This window comes from Cololabis saira, chromosome 20 (genome assembly GCF_033807715.1).
Source record: "Cololabis saira isolate AMF1-May2022 chromosome 20, fColSai1.1, whole genome shotgun sequence".
Taxonomy (NCBI): domain Eukaryota; kingdom Metazoa; phylum Chordata; class Actinopteri; order Beloniformes; family Belonidae; genus Cololabis; species Cololabis saira.
The window spans coordinates 6361698-6374613 of NC_084606.1; the positions used below are offsets into that span (position 1 = coordinate 6361698).

At 40.6% G+C, this 12916-nt stretch overlaps 1 pseudogene; it reads left to right on the forward strand.

Annotated features, from left to right (window-relative positions):
* LOC133420387 (nephronectin-like) overlaps window positions 1–2763 on the forward strand; it is a 19542-nt pseudogene extending 16779 nt beyond the window's left edge.
* Window positions 2764–12916: the final 10153 nt, after the last annotated feature.

Consider the following 12916-nt stretch of genomic DNA (forward strand, 5'->3'; position numbering starts at 1 on the left):
TCAGCTGCTGGTTCTGATGTTTGGACGTTAGCTGATCTCTGACACCAAACAGCTCTGAAACGCTGTTAGAAATGTCTAAAGCAGAGGTTTTCAACTGGTTTTGTCCCAGGGACCACCATTTCATTTTTATTTATTCCGATCATGGAAATATGCAAACAGAAAAAACAAAAAACAAACAAGTAAAATGACAAAACAATCAAAAGCATATTCCATAACCAGAAAGGAGCAGGAAGAAGAAAATCTTATCTTACCTGCCCCTCCCTCAAAACTAAATTGAACAATAATAACAGATGGTCTGCACAATTACTCAGTTAACATCACAAAGAAAGGAAAACAAAAACATTTAAGATAGATTGTGTGTCTCTATTTGCATATATTATACATTTTAACAATTTCATCCATACATTGCTATTTTTTTCGCTTTAATTTTTTTTTAAAACTGATATATGTTTATACAGCCCTTTAAATCATCATGTAATGAATTCCATAACTTAATTCCAACAACAGTTGGACAGTCACAAAAACAGTCCATGAAAAATGAACAATAGGAAGCCAAGATGGTTTATAATATTACAAGTTCACTCTCACTCATTTGAAATATTTTTGATGGGTAAATTATTCACAGAAATGAAATATTCCTATTCCTATTCACAGGAAATAGCCCCATTAGATTTTCAGATTAAAACAGGAAATACCACCGCCAGATTTTCAGATTAGAACAGAAAATACCACTGCCAGACTTTCAGATTAAAACTGCAGGAATTTCAGATTAAAACAGGAAATACCGCCGCTAGACTTTCAGATTAAAACAGGAAATACTGCTGCAGGACTTTTAGATTAAAACAGGAAATATCAACACCAGAATTATAAATTAAAACAGAAAATACTGCTTCAGGAATTTCAGATTAGAACAGGAAATATTGCTGCCAAATTTTCAGATTAAAACAGGAAATACCGCCGCTAAACTTTCAGATTAAAACAGGAAATACTGCCGCTAGACTTTCAGATTAAAACAGGAAATAAAGACGATAGAATTTCAGATTAAACCAGGAGATACCACTGCAGGATTTTCAGATTAAAACAGGAAATACTGCTGCCAGACTTTTAGATCAAAACAGGAAATACTAACGCCAGAATTTCAGATTAAAACCAGGAAATACCACTGCAGGATTTTCAGATTAAAACAGGAAATACTGCTTCCAGACTTTTAGATCAAAACAGGAAATACTAACGCCAGAATTTCATATTAAAACCGGAAATACTGCTGCGGGACTTACTTGCAAATCCGCAACTTTGTGAAGCTAAAAGTTCAACGTTCTAAAACATAAAGTCAAGTTTGCCTTCCTCAGGTGGCGCCTACCTGTCGGTTCCCGAGCTGAGGGCGGGACAGCGGAGCCTCCGCGGGGCTCGATTGGCCATCCGGGTCCCTCCTTCCTGGAGCCACGCCCCCCTGTGCTTGGACTTCTCCCATTGGCTGCCGGGGCATCACGTGGGCGTGCTGCAGCTGTTTGTCAAGGCAAAGGGGCGGGGCCAAAGGTAGGAGCGCCACAGTTTCATGTCCCAGAAAGCAGCTGGAGACGACTCACTCAGAGCCTGATGCTGATTGGCTGGTTGCAGGTATGGCTCCGCCCTCTGGAGCCGGACGGGTGGACGTGGCTGGAGACACGCGCAGCTAACGTTAGCATCACGCTCTGTGGACGCGGTGAGTCTCATAGCGGGGGCTGTAAAGGCGCTAACGTTTTCAGTCGGCTCGGGTTTGGAGACCGTGGGGGGGCGGAGTCTACCACGCTGGAGTCCCACCCCCCACAAGTCACCGCGTTGGTTGGAAACGAAAACCCGGTTGTGAATCACGTCGGCTTGGCTAGCATCGTCTGTTAGCATCGTCTGTTAGCAGCATCTGTTAGCAGCATCTGTTAGCATCTTCTGTTAGTATCATCTGTTAGCATCACATGTTAGCATTGTCTCTTAGCATAATCTGTTAGCATCTTCTGTTAGGATCTTCTGTTGGCATAATCTGTTAGCATCATGTGTTAGCATTGTATTTTAGCATAATCTGTTAGCATCATATGTTAGCATTGTCTCTTAGAATCATCTGTTGGCATAATCTGTTAGCATCATCCGTTAGCATCGTCTGTTAGCATAATCTGTTAGCATCTTCTGTTAGTATCATCTGTTAGCATTATCTGTTAGCAACATATGTTAGAATTATCTGTTGGCATCGTCTATTAGCATAATCTGTTAGTATCATCTGTTAGCGTCATATGTTAGCATCGTCTGTTAATATCATCTGTTAGCATATTCTGTTAGTATCGTCAGTTAGCATCTTCTGTTGGCATAATCTGTTAGCATCATATGTTAGCATCTTCTGTTAGTATCATGTGTTAGCATCATGTATTTGTGTGTGCAGGTGTTGCTAAAGGCTGAGCGGAGGAAGGAACATGGAGGACCAATCGCAGTGGACGCTGTCATACTGAAGCAGGGGCCGTGTTGATGACATCACTGCGGCGAGCAGCAGTGGAGGGGCGGATCTCTTTGATCACATGATCAACGGAGCGCCGCTAGTTTAACGATCGTTATGGACGCGGCTCAGACTGAACGTTCTGGGGACCCGGGTCTCGTGAAGACCTGAGGAGGCGGAGCTACAGCCTAAAACCTTAGACACTCCCCCGCTGTCGGTTCAAGAGCTGGGAGATTCTGTAATTAAGACGATTATGTTTTTATAAGTTTCATCCAAGTTGCTACGAAATTATTAAAATGTTTCAGATCCAGTTTCTGACTGATGAACTCGTTTATCTCCAGAAATAAGCATCATTTCTCCTCTCGGACCCCGCCCCCTTCTGATGATGGTGCTACAAAGCTACGCTGCTATAAAGCTACGTTGCTACACTGCTATAGAGCTACGCTGTTATAGAGCTACGCTGCTATAGAGCTACGCTGCTATAGAGCTACGTTGCTACGCTGCTATAAAGCTACACTGCTACAGAGCTATGCTGCTACAGAGCTACGCTGCTATAGAGCTACGCTGCTATAGAGCTACGCTGCTATAAAGCTACACTGCTACAGAGCTATGCTGCTACAGAGCTACGCTGCTATAGAGCTACGCTGCTATAGAGCTGCTATAGAGCTATGCTGCTATAGAGCTACGCTGTTATAGAGCTACGCTGCTATAGAGCTATGCTGCTATAGAGCTAAGTTGCTACGCTGCTATAAAGCTACACTGCTACAGAGCTATGCTGCTACAGAGCTACGCTGCTATAGAGCTGCTATAGAGCTACGCTGCTATAGAGCTACGCTGTTATAGAGCTACGCTGTTATAGAGCTACGCTGTTATAGAGCTACGCTGTTATAGAGCTACGCTGTTATAGAGCTACGTTGCTACAGAGCTACGCTGTTATAGAGCTACGCTGCTATAGAGCTACGCTGCTATAAAGCTACACTGCTACAGAGCTATGCTGCTACAGAGCTACGCTGCTATAGAGCTACGCTGCTATAGAGCTGCTATAGAGCTATGCTGCTATAGAGCTACGCTGTTATAGAGCTAAGTTGCTACGCTGCTATAAAGCTACACTGCTACAGAGCTACGCTGCTATAGAGCTGCTATAGAGCTACGCTGCTATAGAGCTACGCTGTTATAGAGCTACGCTGTTATAGAGCTACGCTGTTATAGAGCTACGCTGTTATAGAGCTACGCTGTTATAGAGCTACGTTGCTACAGAGCTACGCTGTTATAGAGCTACGCTGTTAAGATAAGATAAGATATCCTTTATTTTCTCCCTCAGTGGGGAAACTTATTTGTTGTCAGCAGTACACTTAGCACACACATATAGGGGAGGGGTAAAAAGACTGAAAAGTCAGAAATAAAAAATATATAAAAAATACAAAAAGATACGTATAAAATATGTATAAACACAGGATATGAACAGTATATACAGTTAAACAGTGCAGAAAAGCAGGTGGAGTGCTGTGAGGTAGATTGGCAGATATTGCACATCTTATGTTATTGCACATATTATTGTTGTCCACTGGCTACTGAGAGCAGGCCTTGTTGTACAGCCTGATGGCAGCGGGGAGGAAGGACCTGCGATGCCTCTCGGTGGTGCATCGCGGGTGACGAATCCGGTCACTGATGGAGCTCTCCAGGGCTCTGACAGTCTGAGCAGGACCAGGATCATAAGGGGGGACCCTCCTGCCGAAGGCCAGACTGGTGGGTCAGGGACGGCAACAGCACAGCAGGCAGGTGGAAGCAGCAACGGGATGACCCGGGGTGGGGACCGCAGGCCAGCATGCAGCTCCCGAAGCTCCGGCCCAATCAGCAAGTCTCAGGTTAGGTGCAGGGTCGGGGAAAGGTTGAGAAGGGGCAGGGCCAGGGAGAGGAGTCTTGAGGGACAAACCTTCTCCCCCGCCCGAAGGGGCCGTTACCCTGCCCCTCTCACTCCCACGCTGCAGGTTCCGGTGTCCGGCAGAGGATGCTGCAACATGGACAAAAGAGAAAAAAGGGAGGAGAAGGGGGGGCCAGCACAAGAAGGTGGGCTTGACTAAACAGAAAGGTTTAAAGTTTAGTTTTAAAGGTGGAGGTGGTGTCAGCCTCCTTAACCCAGATTGGAAGTTGGTTCCATAGTAATGGTGCCTGATAGCAGAACGCCCGCCCTCCAAATCTACATTTGGATACTCTAGGAACTACGAGTAAACCTGCACTCTGAGAACAGAGAGCTCTGACAGGAACATAAGGCACTATCAGGTCTTGCAAATAATGCGGATCTAAGCCGTTTTGGGCTTTATATGCAAGTAATAAAATTTTAAATTGGATTCTGAATTTTACGGGTAGCCAATGGAGCGACGCTAACACTGGAGAGACGTGGTCTCTCCTGCTGATTCCTGTCAGCACTCGTGCTGCTGCATTCTGGATCAGCTGGAGCCTATTCAGCAAATTACTTGGACATCCTGCTAACAACACATTACAGTAATCCAGTCTAGAAGATACAAACGCATGAACTAGTTTTTCTGCATCACTCTGCGAGAGGATTTTCCTAATCTTTGCAATATTACGGAGATGGAAAAAGGCTATTTTACAAACCTGACTGACATATGGTTTAAACGACAAATCCTGATTGAAAACAACACCAAGGTTTCTCACAGTTGCACTGGAAGCCATCGCAACACCATCTAATCCCTTCCTAAGATGCTCTGGACCAAGAATGATAACCTCTGTTTTATCTGAATTTAGAAGCAAGAAATTTCTGGACATCCAGTCCTTGATGTCCCTAAGACATGCCTGAAGTTTAACTAACGGTTCTGTCTCATCCGGCTTCATAGACAAATAGAGCTGCGTATCATCAGCATAGCAATGAAAGTGTATGCCGTGATTCTGGATTATACTTCCCAACGGCTGCATGTATAAACTGAACAAGATTGGCCCTAGCACTGAACCCTGCGGAACACCATAACAGACCCTTGACTGTTCTGAAGAAACCTCATGTACATGAACAAACTGGAACCTGTCAGATAGATATGATTTAAACCAATTTAGAGCTGTCCCTTTAATCCCAACAACATGCTCTAACCTGTGCAGTAAAATGCCATGATCTATAGTGTCAAAAGCAGCACTGAGGTCCAGTAGAACCAGTATGGACACTAATCCCTTATCTGAGGCCATAAGGAGGTCATTCGTGACTCGAACAAGTGCTGTCTCTGTGCTATGATGCATTCTGAACCCTGACTGAAAGACTTCAAACAGATCATTTCTATACAAATAGTCACACAACTGGCTTGAAACGGCCTTATCCAGAATTTTAGATACAAATGGAAGGTTGGAAATTGGCCTATAATTACTGATTGATATGTTTATTTGGTCACGTTGTTAAAGTTATTTGTCGATACAAAGTTTTTCATGTAGATCAAGGACCAAAAGGTGTAGACAGAAGCCAAAGCTTATTTTGTCTACCCTTTTAACATTATATAATCACTACAGTGCAAGATTTGAAAAAAACGAAACAAAATAACTACATGAGAGAGAAAATAAATAACTAAATAAATAAATATATATATACATACATACACATACACATACATACACACACATACATATATACATATGTATATGCATACACATGCATACCCACATACATATGAGATAAAGAAAGAAAAAAGTAAATAAATAAATAGGAAAAAGAAATAATGTTGCTCAAACTGGCCTATCTCGGCTTAACAGCATCAAGATGTGCATACATTCATCCACATGTACCAAACCCACTTATATATACATAGCTGTGCATACATACATACATACATATGCACTTATTTATACCTGTATACACATACATACATGTACACTCATCTACACATGCATACATGCATACATAAGCATTCGTATACATACATCCACATACATGCATCCTTCCATAGACATAATACACACATAATTCTGTCCATAATTTCGCAGTAAATTTACATAATGTGGCTATGCCAATGATTTATAATTATTAATGATCTTATCTTTATACATATTTTTGAAATATTTTAGTGTATTACACAGTTTCATTTCGGTATCAAGGTTATTCCACAGATTGACTCCTTTTACTGAGATGCTTCTCTGTTTCACGGTCGTTCTTGTCTGGTTTTTCATAAACATACATATTCCTCTCAGTTCATAATGACTGACTCTTCGTTGGAAGAGTTTCTGAACACAGTCAGGGAGCATGTTACTATTTATTTTAAACATAAATTGAGCGGTTTTAAAATCCACCAGGTCATGAAATTTAAGAGTATGTGAGTTAATGTATAGATTGTTGGTTGATGAATAATAATCTGCATTATTTATGATCCTGATAGCCCTTTTCTGTCAAATAAAAACCGGATTTGTTATTGATTTATATGTGTGTCCCCAGACTTCCACACAGTAGTTAATGTATGGGACTAGGAAACAGCTGTATAACAGGTGTAATGAATTTTGGTTGAGGATGTCCTTTATTTTATACAATATTCCTATGACTTTGGATAATTTTGACTTGACATGGTTTACATGTGGCTTCCAGCATAGTTTGTAATTGATAATAACACCTAAGAATTTATTCTCATATACTCTTTCTAATTTGATATTATTAATTTTAATTTGTGGCTGGTCGTTAGGTTTACGGTATCCAAATAATATGAATTTAGTTTTATTTATGTTTAAAGATAATTTATTAATGTCAAACCATTGTTTTAACCTAATTAATTCCTCTTGGACTGTATTCAGGAGCTCGACCAAGTCTTTTCCAGAGCACAGCAGAGTGGTATCATCAGCAAAAAGAACATATTTCAAGACCTTTGACACATAGCAGATATCGTTTATGTAGAGAGTGAACAGTATTGGGCCCAGGATTGATCCTGAGGGACTCCGCATGTTACTCGCATCAGATCTGATTTGACTTTATTTAATTGTACGTATTGTTTTCTATTTGCCAGATAGTCTGTAAGCCATGAAAGTGCTTTTCCTCTGATTCCATATCTTTCCAATTTTTCCAAGAGTATAGTATGATCAATTGTGTCAAAGGCCTTTTTAAGGTCTATAAAGATCCCAACTGTATATTCATTATTTTCAATGGCTGATGATATGGTCTAATCTTGAGGCAAAAAGTTTTTCTATTATTTTTGAGAACTGAGGAAGAAGTGAAATTGGTTTATAATTTGAAAAAATGTGCTTATCTCCGTTTTTGTAAATTGGAATAACCTTGGCTATTTTCATTGAGTTGGGAAAAGTACCAGTTAGAAATGATTGATTACAAATATGTGTAAGTGGTTTAGCTATGTATTCTATAATATCTTTTACTAGTGCCATGTCAATATCAGTGCTGTCGGTGGATTTTTTATTTCTAAACTTGTGAACCACATCTAGTAACTCATTCTCCTCAACTTTTTCAGAAAGATGGTGTTTGGGTTTCTAGTGATAATGGCCGGGTTTCCCAGATCCAACCTCTCTTAAGGATTTAAGAGAGGTTCAAAGAAGGTTTGAACTAAGAGATAACCCTAAGATACGGGTGTTTCCCAGATGACTTCTTAACACCGTCCTTTAGTTTCGCTCTTTCAGAAGCTCTTTGGAGCAGCTGTCCGGTTCTGAAACCAAATGAATCGATGCCAGGCAAATCGATCACCGATCACTATCAGCGCATTTTCACACGCAGCACTGCTGCCTAACGCACTAATTCACTGCTGCCTGTGCGTTATAATAAAAAATTAAGATGATAAATATAATTCAATGACCCTTTTTCATCCAAACGGTGCGTTACTCCGTTATTTCTGGCTACAGTGAGGCTTTTTTTCCCCACACGCAGAAACCGGGAGGAAACGGGGTGGGCGTTTGTGTGTGTTCAAAAACATGAGCCAAGAGAGGGCGAGTTTCGCAAATCGCAACGTGGAATTACAGCAATCCCTGGTTTTTCGCAGGGGTTATGTTCCAAAAAGAACCCGTGATAAGTGAAATTCTTTTTACAATTATAGAGGGCTTCAGATTGCAGAGATCAGCCCCGCCTCGCACGTATTCCTCCTCTTCTGAGACCCTGCATCCCGACTCGCGCTGCAGCGTCTTTTTATCCTAAACCCCGCGGTGCAGGTTTTTTCAAGAGAAGAAAATAGTTATGGGTCGTTGTCTTCGCTCTTTTTTCTTCTGGGCAAAAAGATTCTTTAATATAAACCGACACCATTGATTATATTTGAGACTGTAATGAACGATTCATCAAAGGCTCCTGTTCTTCAGCTGCTGCTTCCCTGTCATCACACGTAGAGGTGCTCGGGCTCGGGCACGGCGCAGGTGTCCCGGTCTGACAGCCCGGTCCGACACGTCCAGGGGACTGAAGTGCTGACGCACGAATGCGTTCATAAAAACAGTTCTGCTTCGCGCGGCGACGCGGTTGATTTGCAGCGAGAATATGCTGTATAGCAGCCAAATTATCAAATAAATGATATTCATGATGATCGTTTTATTTGTGCGTAAAGCATAAAGCATATACAGGAACACACTTGTTATTCCTTATTTTTCTTTTTTTTTTCCTTTGCTGTCACCAATAAATGCTAAACAATATAAATCTAAAGTATAAAATAGATCAAAATTTGTGAGGGGTGCATTGTTTTAATATCTCATTGCTTGGTGTGATATTGATTTGCCTGACGCGGCTGGATCTGTGAGTCTTTGTTCACTAAGATGGTTGTAAAGACTGGGTCAGCAGCATCTTTCATTTCCTTCTTAATGAAAGAGATACTTAAGCTAAGAGCAACTCTGGGAAACGCGATTTTCTTTCACAGGCTCCTTAAGAAGGTTTGAAAGAAGTCTTTCGCTGTTAAGAACTACTTAACTGATCTGGGAAACCCGGCCAATATCCACCTCTACCCCGTCCCTTAGTAAGGGATCAGCAATATCCTTTGCTAAATTTAAGCCAACATTTACAAAATAGTCATTAAATTCATTTGCTGTTTCTTTAGATGTGGTTGCAGTTTGTTGATCATTTTTAATAAAATAGTTTGGATAATTTGATTTTCCAGTACCCTTTTTAATAATAGTGTTGAGCACTTTCCATGTGCCCTGTGTATTATTTTTGTGCTTTTCCAACAATTTATAGTAATAATCCTTCCTGTTGATTCTCATTATATTTGTCAATTTGTTTTTATATTTCTTATATTTTCTTTCTGCTTCCTTAGTTCTCATTTTTAGAAACTGTTTATAGAGGAGATTCTTCTTTTTACATGCATTTTCCAGCCCCCTGGTCATCCAGGGCTTGCTTTCATATTTATTTTTCCGCTGTTGTGTTCTTATAGGGCAGTGTAAATCATAAAGGATGTTAAAGACTTTCAGAAATTCCTCATATGATTCATTGGGATCATGTTTGGAATAGACCTCCCTCCAACATTGCTTCCTTAAGTCATCCTTAAGACCCTCTAAGGCAGCTGGTGTTTTAACCCTTATCAATCTACTATTATCAGTATCATTGTTTGATTTATTTTTTAGAAGGTTCTGAAATGTGGCAAATACTGGAAGGTGATCACTTATGTCGCATGGTAGCAGTCCACTTACAATTTTACTCCCCAGTTCATTGGTAAAAATATTATCAATTAAAGTTGCGCTGTCGCTGGTTATCCTTGTTGGTTTTAAGATAGTAGGGAGTAGACCTAAACTATACATTGTGTTAATAAAATCACTATTTTCTTTTTGTTTATTCGGGTTTAGCAGATCTACATTAAAGTCTCCACATACAAGGACCCTTTTCATATAATTCATTTGTCCATACATTTCAACCATCACATCCTTAAATATGTCTAAGCAGGAACCTGGTTTTCTATAGATGCAACTTGCAATTATGTTTCTAGAGTTTTCGGTTATAATTTATATAGTTATACATTCCATCACATTTTGTATTGTTGTAGACATGTCCTTTACTATTTTGCAATTTAATTTGTTGTTGACAAATAGGGCTACTCCTCCTCCCCTTTTTTTCTCTCTATTGGTTGAAAACAAAACATATCCATCCAGTTCAATTTCTTATTCTTTCTTTTCACTAAGCCATGTCTCAGAGACTGCAATTATGTTAAACTTGGGGAGTTTGCTCAGGTAATCCTTAATAGATGTAAAATTACTGTGAAGACTTCTGCTGTTGAAATGTATAATTGAGAGTGAGTGGTCCAATATAATATGTTTGTTGAATTGATCATCAGTGTAGTATTCACAGTTACAGTCAATGTTACAGTTTTTCACAATTGTTTAAACACATTTCCTGATATACTACCTCACTTTCTCAAAACTCTAAACAAAAATAAAAAAACTCACACACAAAATGCAAAATCCTACACTTCTCTTGCAAAAGCACACTCTACCTTCAAAACAGTGTTAACTCTTCACTAAATGGTATTTCCTTCTCAAATGTCAAACACATACATCATTTGAGTAGACGTTTCTTAGCACCCACTGAACACTGATGTGCAGAATGGAAGACACTAGAGTATGAATGGAAAACACTATATGAATGAATGAATGAATGCCTCAGTAGAATCATGCATTTGTATGTTCAGTGTTACACCTTCAGCTGTTGGATGTAATTTATCACCATATAGTATTCATATGTATAGGCTACTCAAATAGAAAACACACAATTCTTTACTGTAACAACAAATAATATTTTTACAGTACAGTATTTGGACTCAAAATGTGCAGTCCACTGGACATCACAGTAAGCTGTGGATAAAAACTTGACAGAAAATAGAAACAGAACAAAAGTATTAGGCTGCATCCTGCCTTTCATCCCTGGCTGGCCACAGGACCTCGTCCACGTCGCAGGCGATGTTCTCCCTGGCCAAGCAGCGGGGGAACCATCTCCTACAATGCTGCATGAAGCCTTGACAGGCCCCAGCAGTGACATCGCCACATGTGTCCTCCGTGGCCTGCAGCAGTGGGATCCGTGTCTGAGGATTTCTCTCGTATACCTTCCATCTCCAGGCAGAGAAAAACTCCTCAATTGGGTTGAGGAAGGGAGAGTATGGAGGGAGATACAGGACATCAACTTCTGGATGGACCGTGAACCAGTCACGGACCAGAGCAGCCCGATGGAAACTGATATTGTCCCAGATAACAATGAACCTGACCACCTCTGTGTCCTCCATCTGGTCTGGCTGGACATTATATTGTAGAGCTGGTCCAGGAATGCTAGAAGAAGTGCAGTGTTGTAGGGGCAGAGGGTGGCATGGTGATGGAGGACGCCGTGGTGATTGATGGCAGCACACATTGTTATGTTCCCTCCACGCTGGCCAGGGACCTCTGTGATGGCACGCTGGCCGATGATATTCCTCCCTCGGCGCCTTCTTTTTACAAGGTTGAACCCCGCTTCATCAATGAATATGAATTCAATGGCAAATTGCTGATTGCATATTGCACAACAGCCTTTGGAGTTTAGAAATGTGACTGACTGTGTGTTCTGTGTGATCAGCAAGAGAGGGAATACAGGAAGAGTGTGCAGGATATTGGGAATTGTGTGTAGTGTTGTGAGAAATGTGTGGTATGGAATGGGAATTTGAGTTTAGAGCAGTAAATGTGCTTGGAGTTCAGCAGGATTGGTTCAGCCACCTGAAACATGAGTTTCAGGTTGTGCACATTGTGTCTGATGTTCCAATAAATGTGTTTAAACAATTGTGAAAAACTGTATTATAGAAATTAATATCTGAGTCTATGTTATTCTCATGACCATACCTTGTGTGCTCAGTGTGACTAAAAGTAGAAAAAATTAGATTTTCAAATTTGCTTTGGTCACCAGCACACTCCATATCAGTGTCTACAAACTCCTCTGAATCAATGTCATAGAATGGGAATGGATATTCCTCGTCAATTTCTGACATTTATCATACTATAATTCTTCCAAGTCATATTCAAATTAGTCCATATAAGTGTCCAGTACACATTCATATATACTCCAGACACACGGGTCTGGTTAAAATGTCTCAAAGTCCATCGAGATAGGAGAAGAAACAGAGCGCGCTTAAATCCCAGACCACAAAAGATAAATAATAATAATCCCTGCACTCTGCGTCTTCTTGGTGGAAAAAGGAAAAAAAAACAGAAAGTCCAATAAAGCAAAATCCACAATGAGCTCAGCGGGTGAGAAAGTTCATGCCATCTCCGACCAGAATTACAAACTAAAGTTTTAAGCCATCTCAGGCAAAAGACGGAATCCACACAGGTACAATCCATACGCGCCGCAATAGTTATGGTCAAAGAATGTGAATGTCCGGCCATTATTTGTATTGATCAAGATCTTGAAGATCTCTTACCGTGATGGTCCTGGCTTCTTCGGCAGTTGCTCCGTTTAGCCGTATCATCACTTTGCAATTTCTGGTCCAGGTTGCTTTAATCTTGTTCTGCTTTCTCAGATTGCGTGCCTGCCGGGCAATATCGGCATTCTTT